The sequence below is a fragment of the Corapipo altera genome, unplaced genomic scaffold (assembly GCF_003945725.1).
Source record: "Corapipo altera isolate COAL_440 unplaced genomic scaffold, ASM394572v1 51, whole genome shotgun sequence".
Classification (NCBI taxonomy): domain Eukaryota; kingdom Metazoa; phylum Chordata; class Aves; order Passeriformes; family Pipridae; genus Corapipo; species Corapipo altera.
The window spans coordinates 1,034,758-1,054,589 of record NW_020884892.1 but is presented as its reverse complement, the minus strand read 5'-3'; the positions used below and the strand labels follow the sequence as shown (position 1 = coordinate 1,054,589).

General features: G+C 40.9%; 1 protein-coding gene across 7 annotated transcripts in view; it reads right to left on the bottom strand.

Moving 5' to 3' along the window:
* TRAPPC9 (trafficking protein particle complex 9) overlaps window positions 1-19,832 on the bottom strand; it is a 457,529-nt gene that overhangs the window by 36,118 nt on the left and 401,579 nt on the right. The gene's annotated exons all lie outside the window — the stretch shown is intronic.

The following is a 19,832-nucleotide window of genomic DNA, read 5'->3' as shown; positions in this document are numbered from 1 at the left end:
CTCTACAACTTCTTTGCTTTCAGGCAGATTTATGGCACAACTGAATGCAATTAATTAGCATGACCAGACTACATATCTCCCAACCTCCACTCTCTTCCAGAAATGATTTGACTAATAATAAGGGTTTCAGTTACGAGTTTAAGTTTTTAGTTTAACTTTCGAAGAGAGAATGCTATCAAGCCTCACTTCTTTACAGGTACCATTATTTGAAATATTCTCTTTATTTTTTTCATAATTATTTCACTGCTTAACAAATAGACATAAAGGATTGAAAAAAAGAAACATTACTGCATATCCTGGCAAAGAAATACCCCAATGTGGGCTTGCAGTCCTGTGTCCTGAATCTACAGCTCAAACACCGGACAATTGTGTGTAAGACTTCTCTGTTTTGACAGATACAACTTAAAAGATGAAAACATATTCCAAGGCAGAAGGAATTGCAGTTTTTCAAGTTATAAATGAGTTTTGGATTTGAATCCCCTAACATCACAAGGAGGAATATGACCACTATTAGCCCTAGCAGCGTGACATGAATTTGGATCTGAAGCTCAGCTCTCAAAAGGGGGTATTTGTGTACACTGAAGTCTTATTCTCTCTGCCAAAATGGCAAAGTAGGTGCATATGTCAGGTGGATACCCAGGACCGAGATCTTCAGCCATTTATTCAGAAGACAATGCTCAGCAAATCTGCACTGAATACCAATAAACAGCTTAAGCAAAGATTAACACACTGCTTTCAATGCTGAGAGTCACTCCGGTCCTTTCAGCAAACATATCTGACATATTCCTCAGTCACCTTTTTCAAGATATCACAGGTTTAGTCAGGCTGACCTACAGCCCCTCCAGAAAGTCAGTGCACTGAGAAGCCTATTGCTTTTACTCATCCATATATCTCCCCAGGGATCTTCTAAAAAAAAAAAAAAAAAAAGAGGTCGCATTGCAAAGTCTTCCTTGTTTGCAGAACTCCTTCTTCCTGCATATATTTACAGTGACCAAGCTCTTTGTTTAGGCACACATAGAGTTTCTCTCAAAATACAACTATTTCAGAGAGCAAATAGCAAGGCAGAAAAGGAAAACAGATTATCAATGCTGTCTCTGCAGCAGAGCTGAATGAATTCCCTAAAATACTTAACCCATAGATAAAGCTCTGATGGCAACATCATTACCCAAGACCTTCAGAGAGACCAACGTGTGATGACCAAATGGTTATAAACACAAGGAGCTCAAAGTTAGATTGCCTTTGAAGTAATCAGATCACATCACTCTGTACTGTAATACAAATACAATGCCTTGGAGAAATAAAAGGAGAAAAGGACTATTTTTCATTCTTTTTTGGTAGATCCTGTGGTGTCCTAGTAACAGAACTGCATCCCTTAAACTAACTGTAGAGCTTATGGTGCTGAAGCCTCTCAAAGCCACTGCAACTACACATGTTTTATAGCAGAGCAGAAATAACCTCCTCATTTTACATTCTGTAAGAAGAGGAAGGTGGTTTAGAAATACATCCATTTATGTACTCATTTCTATTCCTGGCAATTTAAAAAGATCTACACAGTCAAAAGAGGATGGTGGGTAATAGAAGAAATATCCTCTTCTACATATGAACAACCAGCAATATAAAGCATAGAAATGTGGATTGGGCACCAATTTGGGTTCTTAGGTCTTAATATTACAGCTGTAATGCTTCATGTTGACCTTGGATATACATAGATGTGTCCTCTCCTAACATTTAAAAGAAGCCTTCAAGATATTTTGCTGTGTAACAGCAGCAGGATATGTACATTTCATAGCTTGGTTCTCCAATCAGACCGAAAAGGCTTTATGAAGGAAAAGAGGTATCATTAGCTCTACTTAATAATGGTAAACAGGCACAGAGGGGTGAAACAATTTGCTTACAGTTACACAATCACCAGATACATAAGCAGGAATAGGACCCCCAAACCCCTCAGCCCTGTCCACTCTGATGCAGTCTCTAACAGGAAATTAGCTCTTAACACGAGTAAGAAATACTTGTTCCAAACTCCATGAAAGCAAAGAACTTCCAGCTAGGCAAAAACTTTTATTCAGTTTTCTGCAGAAGAATGTCACCTTTTGAGGTTTGTTGTCATTTCATTCGTAGTTTATTCCCCTACAGTATAGCAACCAACAGACTCATCACTCCTTTGAAGTTGCTTTCTTTTTCCCACACTGGCATTAGCTACACAGACAACTCTTCTCTCCCCTTCAGCAGGGAAGGGTGAACTGTAGTAGAGTTGGTTGGCATAAGCTTAGGATATTATTTGCTATGTCTCTGTATATTGCCGTAGTCTATCTATTTTCATAGCTAACTTTCAAAGCAATACAGTAATAAATAATAATGAATTTTCTAGGAATCAACAAAGTGGAGACAAGGAAATACAGCCCTGCACAAAGCAGGGTCCATGAAACGACACTAACAAGAAGAGAAAGAGATGAAATTTTGACATCAAGGTGAAGAGAAGTAACAGAGAGGGTGCAAGAGTGGAGACTGAAATGATCTTGCAACTGAAGGCCAAAAAGGCAGGTACAGAGACCAGAGGGAAAATGAAAGACTCTGTCAGTGACAGAGTAATGGGAGAATAAAAAATAAGCAAACAAGAAAGGAGAACTTGCTGATCTTCACATCAGCATTGGCAGGATCTTGCAATTGGAGATACAAGAGGTAGGAGAGAGGCTTGTGGGAATGAACCACCATTTACACATTGGCCATTTGCACTATGTGCAAGGATAGGGAACAGACCAGGTCTGCCACTCCGTGAATAGCTACAGCTTTGCTGCAAACTGGCAGAGTGTTCATGACACCCAAGGATCTGAACACACAATTCCACATCGCTCCACCACTAGTGGAGCAGATCATGGAACGGACCTCCTCCTTTGGTACAGCAGGAAAAAACTGATACTGTTTGTCTGTAAGGCAGCTCTGAGGCACTTGGTAACCACTTCTTCTATTACAGCTGCTCTGGTCAAGTCTCTGGTCATCTAATCTACCATCTAACATGTTTCTGACTGACTTCTGGCAAGGTGGATGGATTTCTGGATCTAAAGAAACTTTGTTTCCACGGTTGTCTTCAGTCCAAAACATGCCTTTCTTCAGTTAACTAAGTTTACCATGACACTGACTTGTCCTTTGCTACCAGTACTGATTTAATCAATCAGTTTCTTTTCCTATGTTCCTTGAATGGTCTTTAAACCATTCCTGTAGGTGTTAAACATACCTATCCTAAAATCTGTTTAATTGCATACAAGGTATGAATGACTGGAATCGAGCACTTAGAAAACGACCTACATTGAATATAATTTGCTATTGAAATACATTAATTTGTTATTCATTTTATGCTGCTCTTTTCAGAGAAGATGTTCAAGATCTCTTCAAAGTATTGCTTTAAGAGTAACACTAGCTATTGTCTGACTATGAACTGTGGAAAGACTGTGAAGTCTTTCCTTTGTCCAGTTTGAGCTGAAATGCAGATATTTACCATCCAGCATCTGCCCGGTCATTCTCTTCTTGCTTTCCTTCTTCCACCTTGCAAGGACATCACATCGCTTCATCTCTATCAACTGTACCAAAGTGCTGTGGCCTATTCTGTCTTTGGAAGATTTCCAATACTTTCAGAGAGTAGATTGCAGTGTACCAGTAATTGCAGTTAAAAAGAGTACATAGCTCCAGTAGCTGTTATTTATTCATTTGACATTCTTAAACATACACTTGGAATACCTACAGAGTTTCAACAAAGCCTCAGTGAAGTCTACACCTGCACTTAGTCTTTTATCCCTGTAATTTGCAGGTCGGTCTTGTGGGTTTTTTTATTGCCAATAATTAAGTGATTTAAGGTAGATTACTTCACTCACAAAAATTTACATTGCTCTAAGAAAATATGCTCTGGGAAAGCTGTGCTGCAAACAATTCCCACTTGTCTCTTCATGGGAACTCCCCAGAAAATCCCCAGAAATCAAGTACCTTGTTCCTCAGTGCTGAGTGCTGCTTCACAGATGTAAAGGAAAAGAGGGAATGTGGTTTCTTACAGAGCTGCAGAGCCACTGGGCCTGGTAGAGACCTCTGAGCATTGTCTAGTCCAAACTGTGCTCAAAGCAGGGTCAGCTAGAGCAGTTTGCCCAGGCCCACCTCCAGGCTGGACAGTCCACAACCTCTCTGGGCAGCCAGTGTCAGCCTTCAGACACCTTCACTGTAAAAAAAGTTTTCTTATATTTAAATGGAATTTCCTGAATTTCATCTTGTACCCATCACCTCCAGTCCTTTCATTGGATACCACTGAGAATCTGTTTCTGTTTCTACATCCTCCCATCAGATATTTATATATGTGGATAAAATCCCCTGAACCTTGTCTTCTCTGGGATGGCTTCTTCACATTGTCCTCCTTAGCTGTCAGTCTCTGGTAAATACCCACCACAGCACCACCCGCACTGGTTTGCTCTCTGAGAGTGACCCAGTAGCTCCTAGCTGGCTCATCATCGATCTCAAGGCAGAGCTCCATCAATTCTCTCTCCACTCCCATGTAAAGTTCAAAACCTGCTATGGAGGTTCACTGCCCTGCCCTGTCACTCCTATGATGTTTCTGCTCCACTTGGCCAGGCAGATCCTGTCTCTTTGTAGCCACCTTTGATTCCCAAAGAAGATCCCACAGTCATAAAAGCCAGATCCTTGCTGCTGACACCAGCTGTGCAAGACAGGGTCTGTCCACTCCTTTTCTAGTCCTCCCTGCTTAAGGAGAAAACCATCTGGGCCACACGTCTTCAGCCACGACCTGTGAAAACACGTGGACACACTTCATATGCTCCAGGTTTCCTTGACTGCGTCACCACTGGTGCCCACTTGGAAGTGGCTGGACAGGCCTAAGCAGTGAGTCTACAACATCCCAGATGTGAGCCACTGGTCAGCAGAAAACATAAGACTGGCAGATGGGGAACTACAACCCCTGAGGGGGGAGGTATCCACTGCCATCAGCCATCCTTCTGAGGCCCAGCAGATTCAGACAGACAGAGCTCCCAGTCCCTCATCTGCACCCAGAAGCTGTTCTGTAGTTGTGGATCTCTAGGTGGAGCAGGAACCCTCCTCCTGAGGCCAGAAGCCACAAGCTCCTGTCTTTGCCATCATGGAAGACTTAATTTCCCAACCTGATAAGCACAGACTGCCAGCACATCGTTCAGTTCAGTCGGGGTTCCAAATTTTTGTATCTTCAGGGCCTTGAAGAACCAGTCAATCCCCTTCTGGACCACTTCTGCACCAGCTGCTGCCTCTGGGATCTGGGCTTTAAGGTCAGTAGCTATACAGGCTTCTCCATAGCACAGCTGAAAGGATGCTTGGTCTTCCCTAACCAGGAGTCAGCTGGGGAAAAAAAAGAAGCTTGAAGCACCCTCTGATCAGGAATAGCTGACAGAAGCTGCCAGAGTCTGCCAGAAGACAGGCCTCCTGTAGCTATCCTTTCCCAAACAAAGCCACCACCCTGGAAATCCTTGAAGAGCTCCCAGAAGTCCTCTGACAGTCCTAGAGGTTCCCATGAGACCTCCATGGAAAATATAGAAACTGCTCATCTGTCTGACTGCACTCACCTCATGAGTCCACTGCTGAAAGCATCCCTTCTCATTTGGAAACAGAGGGAAGAACACAACTTTACAGGTAAACAATACAAAAGCCATCAAGTGGAACTTCTTAGGTTGCAGAGGAGTAGAGTTGCTAAATCCTAACCCATCGCTGGCCCATTTAATCAGAAACACTGCAAATCTCTACATTTCTTTGACATTATCTGGTTTTCTTGATGCCTTGATTTTCCTATGTAACCAACAGCTGTTACAAATCTCCATATAAAAAATGAAATGGAAATATTTTAATGATTTTTTAAAGGCAATGGAGGAAATGGCAAAACAATAATAAGTTTGCAATTTTGAGATTATTTAAAACCCATCTCTGAAACGCAAACTTGCAAACATTAAGGGACCACTATGGTAGATCAATGAGGCATTACATAAACTCTACAAATGAGATACTGATTTGAAACTGCACCAGAGAGAACAGTATTTGAACTTCCCAAGAAACAGATAATGCTGGCAGAGAGATGACTGATTTCTGTTCTATAATGTTGACATCAGGCAAGTTACTTCATCACTTGTCCAGAAAGAAAGCATTTGTAGCTGTTCTCGTAGCACCAGTTGTTACTATCCTAGGACTACACGAAAAAGTAGAGATCAGTGCACTGCTGTGCTGCATTTATACATTTTTGCAGTAAGTGCAGAAATATCTCATTCTCATCCCTCTGTCTTCCCATTTATAAAAGAAAAAGTAATTCCAAGGGTACTGGTTACCTATGACTTGTTTTTCTTGTGGTTGATTGACTCAACATCAGCTGATTCTAAGATACTTTGCAATATTCTTTTTACCTTCTACGATATGGGCTTGGTAGTGCCTGCAAAGGTTTTTGCCCAAACTGCAGTCTGCTTCTCAGTGCCTGTCCCTCATTCCCTCAAGTCTGTCTCCTCTCCCAGATTTCATAAATTTGCAGGAATTTCACTGTCCCTGAGCTCTCTACCTCTTTATCAAATTGGATAAAAAAATTGTGAACAAATTCAAAAGACATTGGGGGAGATTGAAGGAGAAAAGACTGAAATGAAAACACACTTTTTTTTTCTTTACAGAGAGGAATGATGACACATTTTGTTTTGCTCCCACAAAATGGTTCCACAAGCCAGTGCATGTGGTAATTCCTGTCCTTTTCAGTACTTGAACACAGATGTATGAAGGCACAAAATCACCATTCATCTTCCCAACTCATGTTCAGTTCTACTCTCCAAAACCCTCCTTTTTCTGAGACCTATGGTGCCAACTCTGCCAGACAGAATCCCAGACAACTGCTCTGACCTGCTATTATAACTCCTACATTCTGGCTCCCATATAACATTTATGTCCATGACTTGATTTGCAAATCCAGTTGAGGATATAGGGCAGGACAGAGAAGAAGGAACAGCATGTTATGACCTCCAAGTGGTATTTCTCCTCATGTATTGACTGAGTTGAGAAAGTGAGTTACAATGCCAAGCTCTCCAAGATGCTGAAGCTGAGATCAAAGTTAGCAAATAAAAATGCCAAATGATAGATGTTCCTGTGCATCCCAAATAGCAGCATTGTCAGCCAGTGAGTTCAGTGGGAAACATCCAGTTGCCCATGTTGGGAAGCTGTTGAGGAGAGAAGCTGGAACACTTAATACTTCATTTATTTAACGGGTCGTTTCCACACTTAACAATAAACACAATGAGCACCCACACAGTGCAGGACCTGATGTTTGAAATACCAACCATTATATCAACTGGGTTGAGAAAAGATAATTTTGGCTTGCTTGGAAGAGATTAGTTGTCCATTTTACACTCCCAGGCAGAGATACTGGCCCAGTTGGTGTGGGAAAGAAGACATATAGGACTCCAGTGAGTCTTTTGAGCTCTGACTCTATCTATCATGTCTTTTATTTACCACTACCTTTCACCAAAACCTCCCCAAACCTTCCATGTAAAATAAATACCCAAAGTCCTTAGGGTTTCTTGACAGCCTCTGTCTTGATAACAACCCAAAATGAGAGAGAGCTTTTTGAAATTTCTTTTGTTTCACTATTTGACAAGGTTTCTGCCTGGAAAATGATACCAGCAGCACTGTGAATGCCACTCATTAATTTCTCTTCTTGAAAGAAGTTCAGCATTGTTTCTTAATGATGGTCAAGGCTTGTATACACACCATCTACCCACAGGCTCATTCCAGAGGCAGCTCTCTATTGTCACAAATTCCTCACCTACAGCTGAACATGTCTGGAGCTTTCTGAGCCACATTTACTCCTTCCATTTACAGTGGGGAAAATCTGAAGTCTCTTTATATTAAACCATTAAAACCCAGGCAGATCTTTTGCACTTATCTGAAGGAACATGAGATTGAGAGACTTCAGTTTCTTGACCCCTTGGGCCCCACTCCACGAACAAAAGAATCTGATGAGGTTTCCCCTTTGATTTGGGACTCAGGGACTAGCTCTACTCAACACCAGGTCAAGAGCTTTGATAGCCCTACTCAACACCAGGTCAAGAGAATTCCACGTTAAAAATTGCTTAATTCTTGGGCAGAGCAATCAATTCCTCCCTGCAGATTGTTCTGGTTTCAGCTGGGATAGAGTTACTTTCCTTCCTAGTAGCTGGTACAGTGTTGTGTTTTGGATTTAGTATGAAAACAATGCAGATGACATGCTGATGTTTTAATGGTTGCTAAGTAATGCTTACTCTAAATCAAGTGCCTCATACTCTGCCAGTGGGCAGGTGCACAAGAAGCACAAGAGCATGGCCAGGACAGGTGACCCAAACTGGCCAAATGGATATTCCACACCAGAGAACATCTTGCCCAGTATGCAAACCAGGAGAGTTGTTTGGGAGGGGCTGATTGATGCCTGGGGATAGGATGAGCATTGGTCAGCAGGTGGTGAGCAACTGTATAGTACATCACTTGCCTTTCTTGGGGTTTATTTCTCTTTGTTTTTCATTGTTGTTATTATTGTTGCTGTTATTTTTATTATTATATTTTACTTTATTTCAATTATTAAACTGTTTTTATCTCAACCCATGGATCTTACCTTTTCCTGTTCTCCTCCCCATCCCACCGGGGAGGGAGGAATGAGTGAGTGGCTGTGTGGTACTTAGTTAAACTATAACACAGACAACAACAGCACTTTGCTCATAATCTTTAAGACTCAGAGTATTAGTCAGCCAAAACCCACTGAGCCATTAGAAAAGCCACCCACTAACTTCCAATTTTTTTATTTTTTTTTAAATCAAGAGGCTAAAGTCATCTTTGTCAAAAATATGCAAGAGAATTGTGTAATATAGGCTTTATTCTACAGTTTTCTTAGCTTTTCCTACACTTCTGAGCTCAAGCATCCCCATTTTCTCTAGTCTTTGTTTCCTTTTTGCACAGGTTTTTTTAGTCATCCATGAAATTCATTAGACATTATTGTACGCAACTCTAAGCACAACATACCAACTAAAGAAGGGGGAAAAAATCCCAAACAAGGAAGAGTGAGCATAATGGACCCACATGGGACAACTAAAACCTGTCTGCAATTATTATTAGCACTAAAATTTTAGAGTGTGACAATGAGTTAAAAGCGACACACAACTACAAAAAGCAACACAGTGCAAAACCACCTTGACAACAAGCAACCACAATAAAAAGATAAAGAGCAACAGTGAGTGAGTTCTGTTAAATACGTTTGTTGGAATTACCATTATCAGCCACACACAATCCTAGTTGCAATTATGTGGCCTTTTTTTCTGCAGTGCCACCCTGTTCATTTCACTTCTTCTGCTTTAAGATTCCTCACTGAAGACCTGGGATTTACCATTGTGCATGATTAAATCCTTACCCAAAACATACATGGGCACTGGAGAAACCAGCACTACTTTCTATTTTCTCCTTATGTTTTTTCCTCTAAATTTTACCTTAAAGTAAACCAGATTTTCGTGTTCCTCCATAGTTATTAAATTAGGAAATCAGAGCCAAGCAATATGCACACTTTCATCCTTTTGGGTCTCCAGCTGTTTCAACAGCCTTCTTTGGTTAAACTGTAAAAGAACCTCTTTCCATTCCTAAATTCAGGGCTCTATTCAGAATAATCTGCTCCCAGGAGCTAATTTAGGTATCATGACTGCTCTTCTCCACTGACAGCACAGACAGCCTGGTCTGGCAGTGCTGGATTGTAGGTGGCCTGAATCACTGATTGCTTTCCCAAATTCAGATGCTATAGATAGGCTCCTGTAGAAAAACAGTCTGAATGTGGCCCCCTATTTCTGCCAATTTTTCTCCCGTGATTTGTGTTTGCCCAGCTCTGAATCTCTCAACGTCTCATCAAAGACGCTGCAAGAAACACTCCATGCTTCAGTGTCTCTTTCCTGGAACCTCCACCATAACCAGGTCTCTGCTTCACAACTTCTATCCCTCCTTCTTAATATACTTCCCTTAAAATGAATTATGCAATCCTTATTTGGAAACCATATGTAGATCCCATGTTTATATTTTATTTAATACAATTTAAAGACTACTGTTTAGAACAGAGCTGGTGTTGCAACTAAGTATTACTGGCCATGTCATCCAAGTGCACCCCAACATGACAGAAATGCTCTTTCATTCAAGCCATGGTCTCTAATTGCTGAAGACCTTTTTTTCTTTTAGGATCTCTTCAAACTTTCCTGATTTAGTGGAGTTCACTATTAATTCATCTACTTTCTATTTACCAGGTTTTGCTGCAGTCAAAGCAAACACAGTCAGCTGACTGATATGAAATTTGGTCTGAAATACAAATGGGTGGGAGAATTTTAGCGCTTGATACTGCCAGCCTTCATTCTAAAAAGAAATCCTGATTTATAAAAAGGGTCACCTTTGAATGAGCAGCAGCAGCGCTGATAAGAATCTGCAGGACTGAACCTTATAAATGCAATTTTTGCAGGTTATTTAGAGAGAACAAAACAAGCAGACGATCAGATTTAGACATCTGTTTTAAAGACAAATCTGCAAATTGTCTGGAGACCAAAATAGATTATTAGCAGGAAATGGAGTTTTCCTAATATTGAATTTGATCCTGCCCTACTGAAAATCAATGGAATTTTGTCCCAGACTTTCATGTGAAAGGGACTTAACAAGCAATATATGCAAAAGCAGAGGTACAGCAACTGTCAAGGAGAAAGTTCAATTTGGATAAATTGTTGTCATGGTTTGAGATCTCCAAAATCTAATTCCCTAGTCCAAGCCCCCCTCCCACATCTCAACCTAGTGTAAGATATGTTTTCCAGACAATCACACAAGACTCAAAATGGGGGGAAGGGTTATATTACAAGACTGTACACATAAATAAATATTATAATACATTATACACATGATCTCAACTATCTCTACCATGACATAAGTATTTACAATGGATTAAATCTCTTCTCCCCTCCAAATAAAAGTCCAGGAGGGAAGAAGGACAGATCCCTTCTTCAAAGCAGCAATGTCTCTAAGGCAGCAGGTTCTCTTCTTCTACGCAGCAGCTGATAGCTGGATCTCTGCCAGCACTCACGAGGGAGGCCTCCAAGCCCCTCTCGGCCCCTTGACGCAGGCAAAGGGGTCTTCCATGGGCTACGTTCACCCCAGACAAAGATCGTTCCACCACGGTCATATCAACGGAGCACAGGAGTCTCCGTGATGGTCTGGTATCTTCAGGGGTCTCAAGCCCCTTGCAGAGCTTCTGGCTCTGATTCCAAGCTGCTAGCTTCTCTGTAGCTGCAGCAAGGGAGGGCCCAAGGTCCACCTCCCACACATTTCGTTCTGGCTGAGCTCTGAGGACAATTGAGCTTCTTAGCTCTTCTCTGCAGTGCATGTCGCACTTCACCCCTCCCTTCTAGGACGTGAGGGATCTGCAAGGAGTATGGGGGGTCTGGTTCAGTTCTTACCCCCAAAACTCTGTCTCTCTGCTGCTGTCTCTTTCTCTCTCTCCTTCCAGGAGTTCTCTCCTGCTTGGCTGTAATGCCTCTGCTGCTTCGTCTTATCTCTTCTGGCTCTGTGCCACCGTTTCTCCGGTCAGTGCAGTTCTGCCGCTGCCGCTTCTGCTCACAGTGAAGAAACATCTCCAGGTTCAGCTACAGATACTTAGTCCAGCTTAACACTGTTCCAAGTCTCTGCAGCCCCCAACTGGGGCTGGGGGGCCCCAGAGGCCCCAAGGGGCTCCGAGCCCCCTTCCTCGTGGTCTTACAACATGGCTACCTCTTCTTCTACAACCCAAACTAAAACTACCCTTCTCTTCCGTTTGGTTGTGATATGTTTATATTTTGCAGAAGCACTCATTGCCTAAAACTTCAAAACTTCAAGACTTACCACCCCCTAGGGGTTTTACCATTTTATAACTGCAGGGGGAAAACCTCGTTCAAACCACTACAACTGTAAATTTCAATATAAAAAGAGAAACATGGGAAGAGAGAAATGTCCACTTTGAGTGGCCTTGTTGAATGCACTAGTGGAGCCATTCAACTTTCTGCAGAATCCATGAAGTATAAAAACTAAGGGAAACAAAGAAAATCCAAAACATTTAGGTCCACGCCCACATAGAAAGCACTGGTACTTCCATTAGTGATGCTATTTTCATATTAGTGTCTTCAAACAAAAAAATCAGTATATTTTTCCGATGTCAATTAAGACTCAGAATGCTTCTGGGACACACATCCTTATTACACCCATTTTTGCAGAGTACAATGACACAGAGTTTGACTCATTAAAGGCCAGAAAATGAGTCAGCAAAGAAAAAGAACCCCAAAGCCCCAATCATCCACTGTCTGTGATAACCACCGAATAACCTCTCTCTTCTTCATCATTAGTCAGCCTTGGGAATAAAGTCACTTATCTGAGAAATAAAACTATTCCTTACTTGATGTTTGCTTTTTTTGTATGTTTGTTTTCCACTGTGATTGCCTCCCAACATTTCCCAGCCTTGCACACAGGCTCATGCACTTAATTTTGATAGACACAAAACCTCTCTTAAATCTGCTGCAGTGTTTATACTGGGATGTATAAAAATGACTTCGTGAAACAGAGTCTCGGAATAGAAAATGAGATTAAAAATATTTTGCACATGAGGACTTCTCTAGGATATGAGAGAAAGAGCAGAATATTACAAACCTTATTCTCTTTCTCCAGATAGCCTAAAGGGGCCCCTACAGCAGAACTATTATCTTTAATCTTATTTTCTCTTTTCAGCATGTATTTTATTTTCTTCTCTCTGCTAACAATACCTCGGCCTCTTAATAGCTCCTGAGTTCACCTTCTAAAATGATATTCCAGGATAAGCCTTGTCTGTATTAGATTTGCAAAGGTTTAGAAACAGCTTGGGTTCTCTCTGCACTAACAAACACTTAGTGGTAAATGCTTTCTCAAAGAGGGTAGTGCAGCAGTGATTTGGTCAGTGTATGAGCCAGTTTGCTTAACAAGCATGAACGCCCTGGCCTGTCAGTATTACTGCAAAATAGAATCATTTTCCTAAATGGTGTCATTAAAGGGACATTGTGAGGCTGAATAGGAGATATTGAATGAAAATGGACAGAGCGAATTTTCAGTCATGCCAAGCCAGTCTGTGCCATCAGTCAAGAGGTTTCACTGAAAAAAAAGAAAATAAAACGTCTCCATCACTTTATTTGGAGTTGAACACATTTGCAGTGACTCCGAAAGATTCACTGTCGCTGTGGTTGCACGGTGCTCGTCAGCCACGATCGAGCCAATTTGTCAGAAGAACCCAGGATGAGTTATTGTCCGACAATGCTAAGACTTTCATTTGCTGTGGAAAATCAGAATCTTCACTTTGCTTCAAACAATTCCCCTTGAATTGCCTCCCCAAGTTATTTAGACCCTACAAAGCCATGACAGCAATGTCAAGAAGGAAGTGGGAGCCACACAGAGCAACCACGGCCTCTCCTCGAAGGGGCGTCGCACTGGGCAGCTTGGAAGGTAACAACAAATCCTGCATTTTAATGGAAACCAGGAAGATGAGGGCCAGGAGAGCATCATGTGAGACAGCTGTTGCTATTTTTAATGTACAACAATGCTGGAGCACAGACTGAGCCTCCTATCCTTCAGGATTTTTCAACTTTCTCTGGAAGATGGGAGGACAGGGTATCCTGAGGGAACTCCACCTACACAGTAATTTAACATGGCCCACGGGCACTAGGATTTTTCATGCTTCTTTTTCTGCCTGAAGCCCACATCTGAATTTCTGGAACACTGAAACATATATCCCTAATGTCTTCAGGCTGGTAATACTGTAGTTGAGTGACACTTAGCGGCCTGTGACAAAAAGAGTTGATGATCTGTCCTTAATTTCTACTGAATCTATATGTGCCTTTCCCCACAGGAGGCTTCTTTAGTCAGGTACAATATACTTCTTCCTCAGACCTGCCCAATAAAATAAGTATTATTGCAATGTCTTCCACATATAAAGTATTATATAGCAATAATATAATCAGTCTCATCAATAGGATTCATCTCAAACTGCAGCCATGCAAAAGCAAGTTCCTCTCTAAGTTCATGGAAATAAATACACTTCCAAAGGTGTTTCTGTTCCACCTATTTTGGGCAGCTCTTGTAGGATGGGAAGAACTGCCCTGGGACTACACATCTCACTTCACTGATGGTGGACAGAGCCTGGATTTTAAGGTACTTCGAATTAAAGGAGATAAATATCACCTACACTACAAAAGTGAGCTAACTACGCACAAACTCCTACAGTCACAACTTTCCAGTAATTCAGCGGGCTGAATTTTTATTGTTATCAATATTTTGAAGGCACATTTCTAATGTCAAATCCATTTTCAGATAGCATGGGCATAAAAACAGCTGAGAAACATGTAGGTGTCAGAAGTGTAGGTGGGGTTTCTGTAATTTATCTTGTTTCACATCCACTGTAAAGATAAATATCAGTGCATGGTAACATTGTTGGAACTTGTTTATCTTGCTGCTGATTCATGGCTTATTGGTCATCGGGAGAAATCAACGGTATGAAGTTATACTTCTGTATAAGTAGTAAGCAATGCAAAAATATAATGAGGACAAGCAGATGTAAACTTTCAATGGCCCAGGGAAAGCAAATAGTTTAGCAAATGGATGATGTTATGCACAAGCTCTTATAAAAATAAAAGGAAAAAGAGAAAGAAACAAAGAAAGAAAAAGAAAGAAAAAGGCTGCTTTATTTCTCTGAACTCTCAGCTACCTTTCCTTCCAGCTTCCTCTGCATTACAGATCCAACATGCATCTCTGTCAAGCCTGCCTACGTGGTCACACTGTAAGCCACTGTCATCCAAGCTGGGGCCTGAAACAAAACTGAGAGACCAATAAATCATGTTACAAAAGTGAAACTTAAAGACCACATAGTGGGCTCTTTCTTCCTTCCTCTTTTTATTTCCTAGTGCCTTTTCTTTTTTTTTTTTTTTGGCCTTATGTGAGGCATCTTGCAAAGGCATTTGGCAGACCAAAAAAGCTCATGCACAAAGACAATTAATCCTCATTATCTTCAGTGTGACTGAAGTCACTTGTACCAGTCAACTAAATTTAAGATAATTTTCTTCATGAAATGGGATTAAACTAAACCCTGATATCAGAAAGCGACCGAACTTTCCAGTTCAGTCTTGATATTAAGAGTTTCAGGATATGACCTTAAATATCTATTGATGGAATCTGTTCATTCCATCAATACTGAACCTTTCAAGTACTGTGGGATGGCTTTTTTGCAGACTGGATTCTGGTGGTACCTGCAGTAACAATGTATCTGTGCAACTTCTGTAAATCTGTGTAGTTAATGAATTAACAGAGCTGAATCGGGCCAGTCATTCACTGTGTCTTTTTGTCTAGAGACTAAATTTGGTAATAGACTGTGTTCTTAGCAACAGGATGAGTATTTCGAGGTGGATATATCGCAGGGGAAAAAAAAAACCTAAATGAGATGACTACTGACTACAGCATAGCCAGGGATGGAAGAAGGACTGATCCTTGGAGAGGACTTTACCTGAACTGGGCAGGAAGCTTTAGCTACACACAGGGAATAGTCATAAGACATAAAATAAAACCAAACTGGTATATACTACCCAACATTTCACTTCTCTTCTTAACAGATAATGATCAATGCTAAAAATACATCAGAAAAAGGCACTCTTGGTGCCCGAAGGTTTCTCACTTCCATAGAAGACCTTTCAGTGGAGCCTCTTTGCTGTGATGACAATCTCCTCTATAGAGGATTTAAATCTCCAGCGTTTTCAAGACAACACTATTAACCAAGACTAAATTTCCTCCTCCCAAGCAAATCATTGCTACCATAGCAAACCCCAAATTTATCTCAGGGAAAATATTCAAAACATTTTGCTGTGGTGGGTTTTTTTGGGTTTGTTTGTGGGTTGGCTTTTTTTTTATATTTTATGTTTGTTGTTTTGTGTTTTTAATCTGTGTCTCAAATGAGTTGCCTGAGAGGCTGCTCAGAGTAGACAATACCACGCTCCTTAATCCCAATCCTGTGCTCTCAAATTTTAGATGCAATTACTCCAGTCTGCACCCTGGAAGTGAGAGGAGTTGGTCAGAAAATCTCAGTAAAAACAAACTCCAAAGTGGGTGATATTTACAGACAAACAATAATTTGACAAACCTGTGGTTCTCAGGCAATTTCACACATTGCTTTCCAGGATCCAGGGGCCTCTGTACCATGTTTTATGCAGCTGCAGCTGAAAGCCTTTTGTGCAATGTGAACTGACCAATTTAGTTCAAATAAGTTAGTTTGCCTCTTATATCAATACCTGCCAATGTTTTAGCATAAAAAGAAATGAGGATATTAGGGCTATTTCTTTTTCAGACAGCATCTGGTTGGCTATTGTGAAAATGCTAGGGCAGTTGTTCACACCCATTTTGCATTTAGCCTAAATTAGCCTTTTAGATTTAAAAATACTCTAGATTTCCCCTGTTTATCATTTTCTCTTTTGATACTATTTCTGAACTGATGGAAATTTCAATCAGAATGCTGTTAACCTCCAGCAAATTGAATATTGGGAGAGTATATTAAGCAGAACATAAAAACTAAATAGATTTTAGAAGGGTTGTAAAAGGCAAGAAACAAACTAGAATAAAAGATAGCTGGAAGAAAAAAAATAAGATTGATTTGTAAGACTGAAATCTGATTTAGGGCCAGCACCCATTGGGAAAGAGTACCTTGTGTTGTAACAAAAAAAGAGGTAATGCTCAACATTAAAATAATAGTTTCCATTTCAATTTGTATGGGCACAAGTAAGTTTAAAAAATGTTATGCCTTCACAGTGGTAAATTAGTGCACTTTTCCCAGACACCTCTTTTTTTAAAAAAGACAAAGTGATCCAGAACACAATTTCCCTTTTCCAACGCCGAGTCTTTGAGCCAGGTAAAAAAGTTTTAAGGCTCTGGATTCTCAGCCTTGTGTTTAGACCCCAGAATTACATGACATCATCTCTTTTTTTCATTTTCTTAAACCCAAACTCAAAAATATCTACTACCTCAGGGTGCCCTGTTTCATATTGTCACAGATATAACATTTTTGTAGGTTATCTGCTTTTAAATCCTTGCTCTGAACTCAAAAGTCTGACTGAGGTAAAAGACTACAAAATAGGGCTGACCCAGACGATAATTATTGATAATCAGAGAGTTTCCTGCTTCCAACTGGGATGGAAGAACAGCAGTGACAGCCTTTTCCATGGCACTTCACTATCTGTCTTTCCATTTGCGGTCTGAATCTGTACACAATGAATGTGATTTAAAGCAAGGGAAAATCTGTATTCAAAGAGAGATCACTGAAGATGTGGTATATTTTGTCAAAAAAATTTCAGGATTTTTAAAGAAATATTGAATTGATATTGATCTTTCAAACCCGTGAGGGTGTGTCCTGAGATCTAACCAATATTTCCGTTGAGAATTTAAGTTCTAGGAAAAGGGAAAAAATCATCTAAAAATAAAGGAAAACTAATTCAATGTAGAAGGTGCTACTGATGATTTGGATTAGACAAAATAAAATTCATTGGGACTTTGATAACAGACAAAAAATAAGTAAATTGCAATTCAGTGGAGAGAAGGACAGAATACTAATACACTGATCTTCAGCAACAGAATGTAAACGTAAATATTGAGGGCTTAAAAAAAAGAAACCTCCCCAAAAACCTGGCTTGGGGACCAGCAGCTCAGGGAAAGCTCTCTGCTAGATCAGCTAATCAGGCACAACTGGCTTGTAAAGCAAAATTCCCAGAGGTCCCTCTGAGCTGTACTGACATACCCAGGAGAGTCCAGGAGGGCATTGCTTCGTCGCGTTTTGAGACCAACACCAGGCTGGGGCTGATCTCACAGTCTGAAACTCAGCAGAGGTCACCGGGACAAGTGGTCAGAACATGGTAACAAGAAAGGTAAGAGGTTTTCACTTTACCAAGAAAAATCCTGGAGGGAGTGTGTTTAGTTATGCTAGAAAATAGAGAAAGACTGTGAGTGGGAAGCTTTGGTATCCAGCTCCTACCAGAAAGGTTTTTAAACAAGGATGGGAATGGAGACTTCAACAGGGCCCAAACATCCAGCATGAGTCTGGTGTTTATTACATCTTGAATGTATGTCTTAGGTAGATTGTATTTAAATTCTCAGTTCCCAGGGAGACATAAATTCCCGTTTCTCATATAAATTTTTAATGCACTTCCATTATTAAAGCAAATTTCATTCCAAGGAGCTTTGTGTCTAAAATTAATCAAAAGCTTTTTTGTTGTACTCCAGATGAAGCAAACACAGAATTCCAGGAGCCTAACACAGAAACCAGACCTCTAAAAATAGACCATGAGGAGCATGATTTGCTGTAAGTCTAGTGGGTAGGTCACATATCACATCTCTCTTGGCTGATCAGCACCGGTCAGGTATTGCTGGAAAGGCAGCCCAAGATGGAAAGCAAATAGATTGATTCAGCACAGAGCTCAGAAGCAACACACTGTTATGAAAAGAGAGAGCTGAAACTCCACGGAACACAGTAGTATATCTCTATACATCTGAAAACAGAGTTTGAGGTGTCCTTTTTTCCCCTGCCTGTTTATCATTCTGCATCGAAATGCTAAAAATAAAACTTGTTGGATATGAATAGGCGGAATTTATATCTCCATCCAGAACAAAAATATGCCCTAAAACATCTCTCTTGGTCTTCCCAATCTGGGCAAATTAACTCCTGTCAACAGCAGAGATATTTTGCATGAGCAAATAACAGGAGCTACAGTTGGGAACATTAAACCTCATGGTCCATGCCCAAGGTCTCCCCTCTGTGCTCGAGGTAGAGCTCAGCAGAAGACCACGGAAGGGGCTTTCTGGTTTTGGACCCAGTGTTGAGGCAGAGATGTTCAGCTCAGTAGCACAGACACTCTGGCACAGCTCAATGAGGGATTACGATCCAGGGGAGGCAAGAGTGGGGCACAAAAAGTGTTGGCAGATAGAGAGCACCCCTTTGCTTGTCCCTCCCACTGTTTGTGGGGTTACACAGAACCACTGCTCACATTCAAGGATCTCACGTTATGGATTTTGTTGAAAATACGCTTAAAAATGCCATCCCAATCCTCTTTCACAATGTCTTTTTTGATATGTGACAAATAGTGCAGAACCATCTAAATAAAGAGCATCTCTGTCCCTGAGAGAAGAAGAAATCGGGTCCAAAAATCATTCTTCTCATTAATTATTTGTATCAACAGAAATGCTAACACATCAAACAACTTACTTGGCTTCTTATATATTACCCTCAGGTGACAGCCTTCAGCTCAGTGCCCAGAAGTACACTTCAAAGATTTCAAAGTGGGGGTCAACTGCTGCTCTTGGAGACCTGTCCCCAAAGCTATGGAGATGCAGAAGTTCCAGGCACCTGGCATTCAAACACTGAGCTTCACTCACTACTTTTGAACCCTTTTGCTTCAGCCACACACATGAAAAGGGCAGAGTCACCTTTTAACCCACTACTTCAGAGATGAAGAGGGGAAAAAAGAACATTCATAACCTTCACTTGAAGTTTGTTCCACAAAATTTCTTTTGTGAGACTGAAAGTAAAGAGGAGAGGAAAAACCTCCATAGATGTTACTTTAATCTTACGTCAGGAACACATAACACCCTCTGTCTGACTCCATTTTGGCCAGACGAGACTGGCTTTCCTCAGCATAGGAGACAGTATGGGAGTCAGATCACATGTCTGGTTCAATTCCAGCTTCAATCCAAAGTTGCTCTTGACACAAAACCAGAGAAAACTTGGCAGC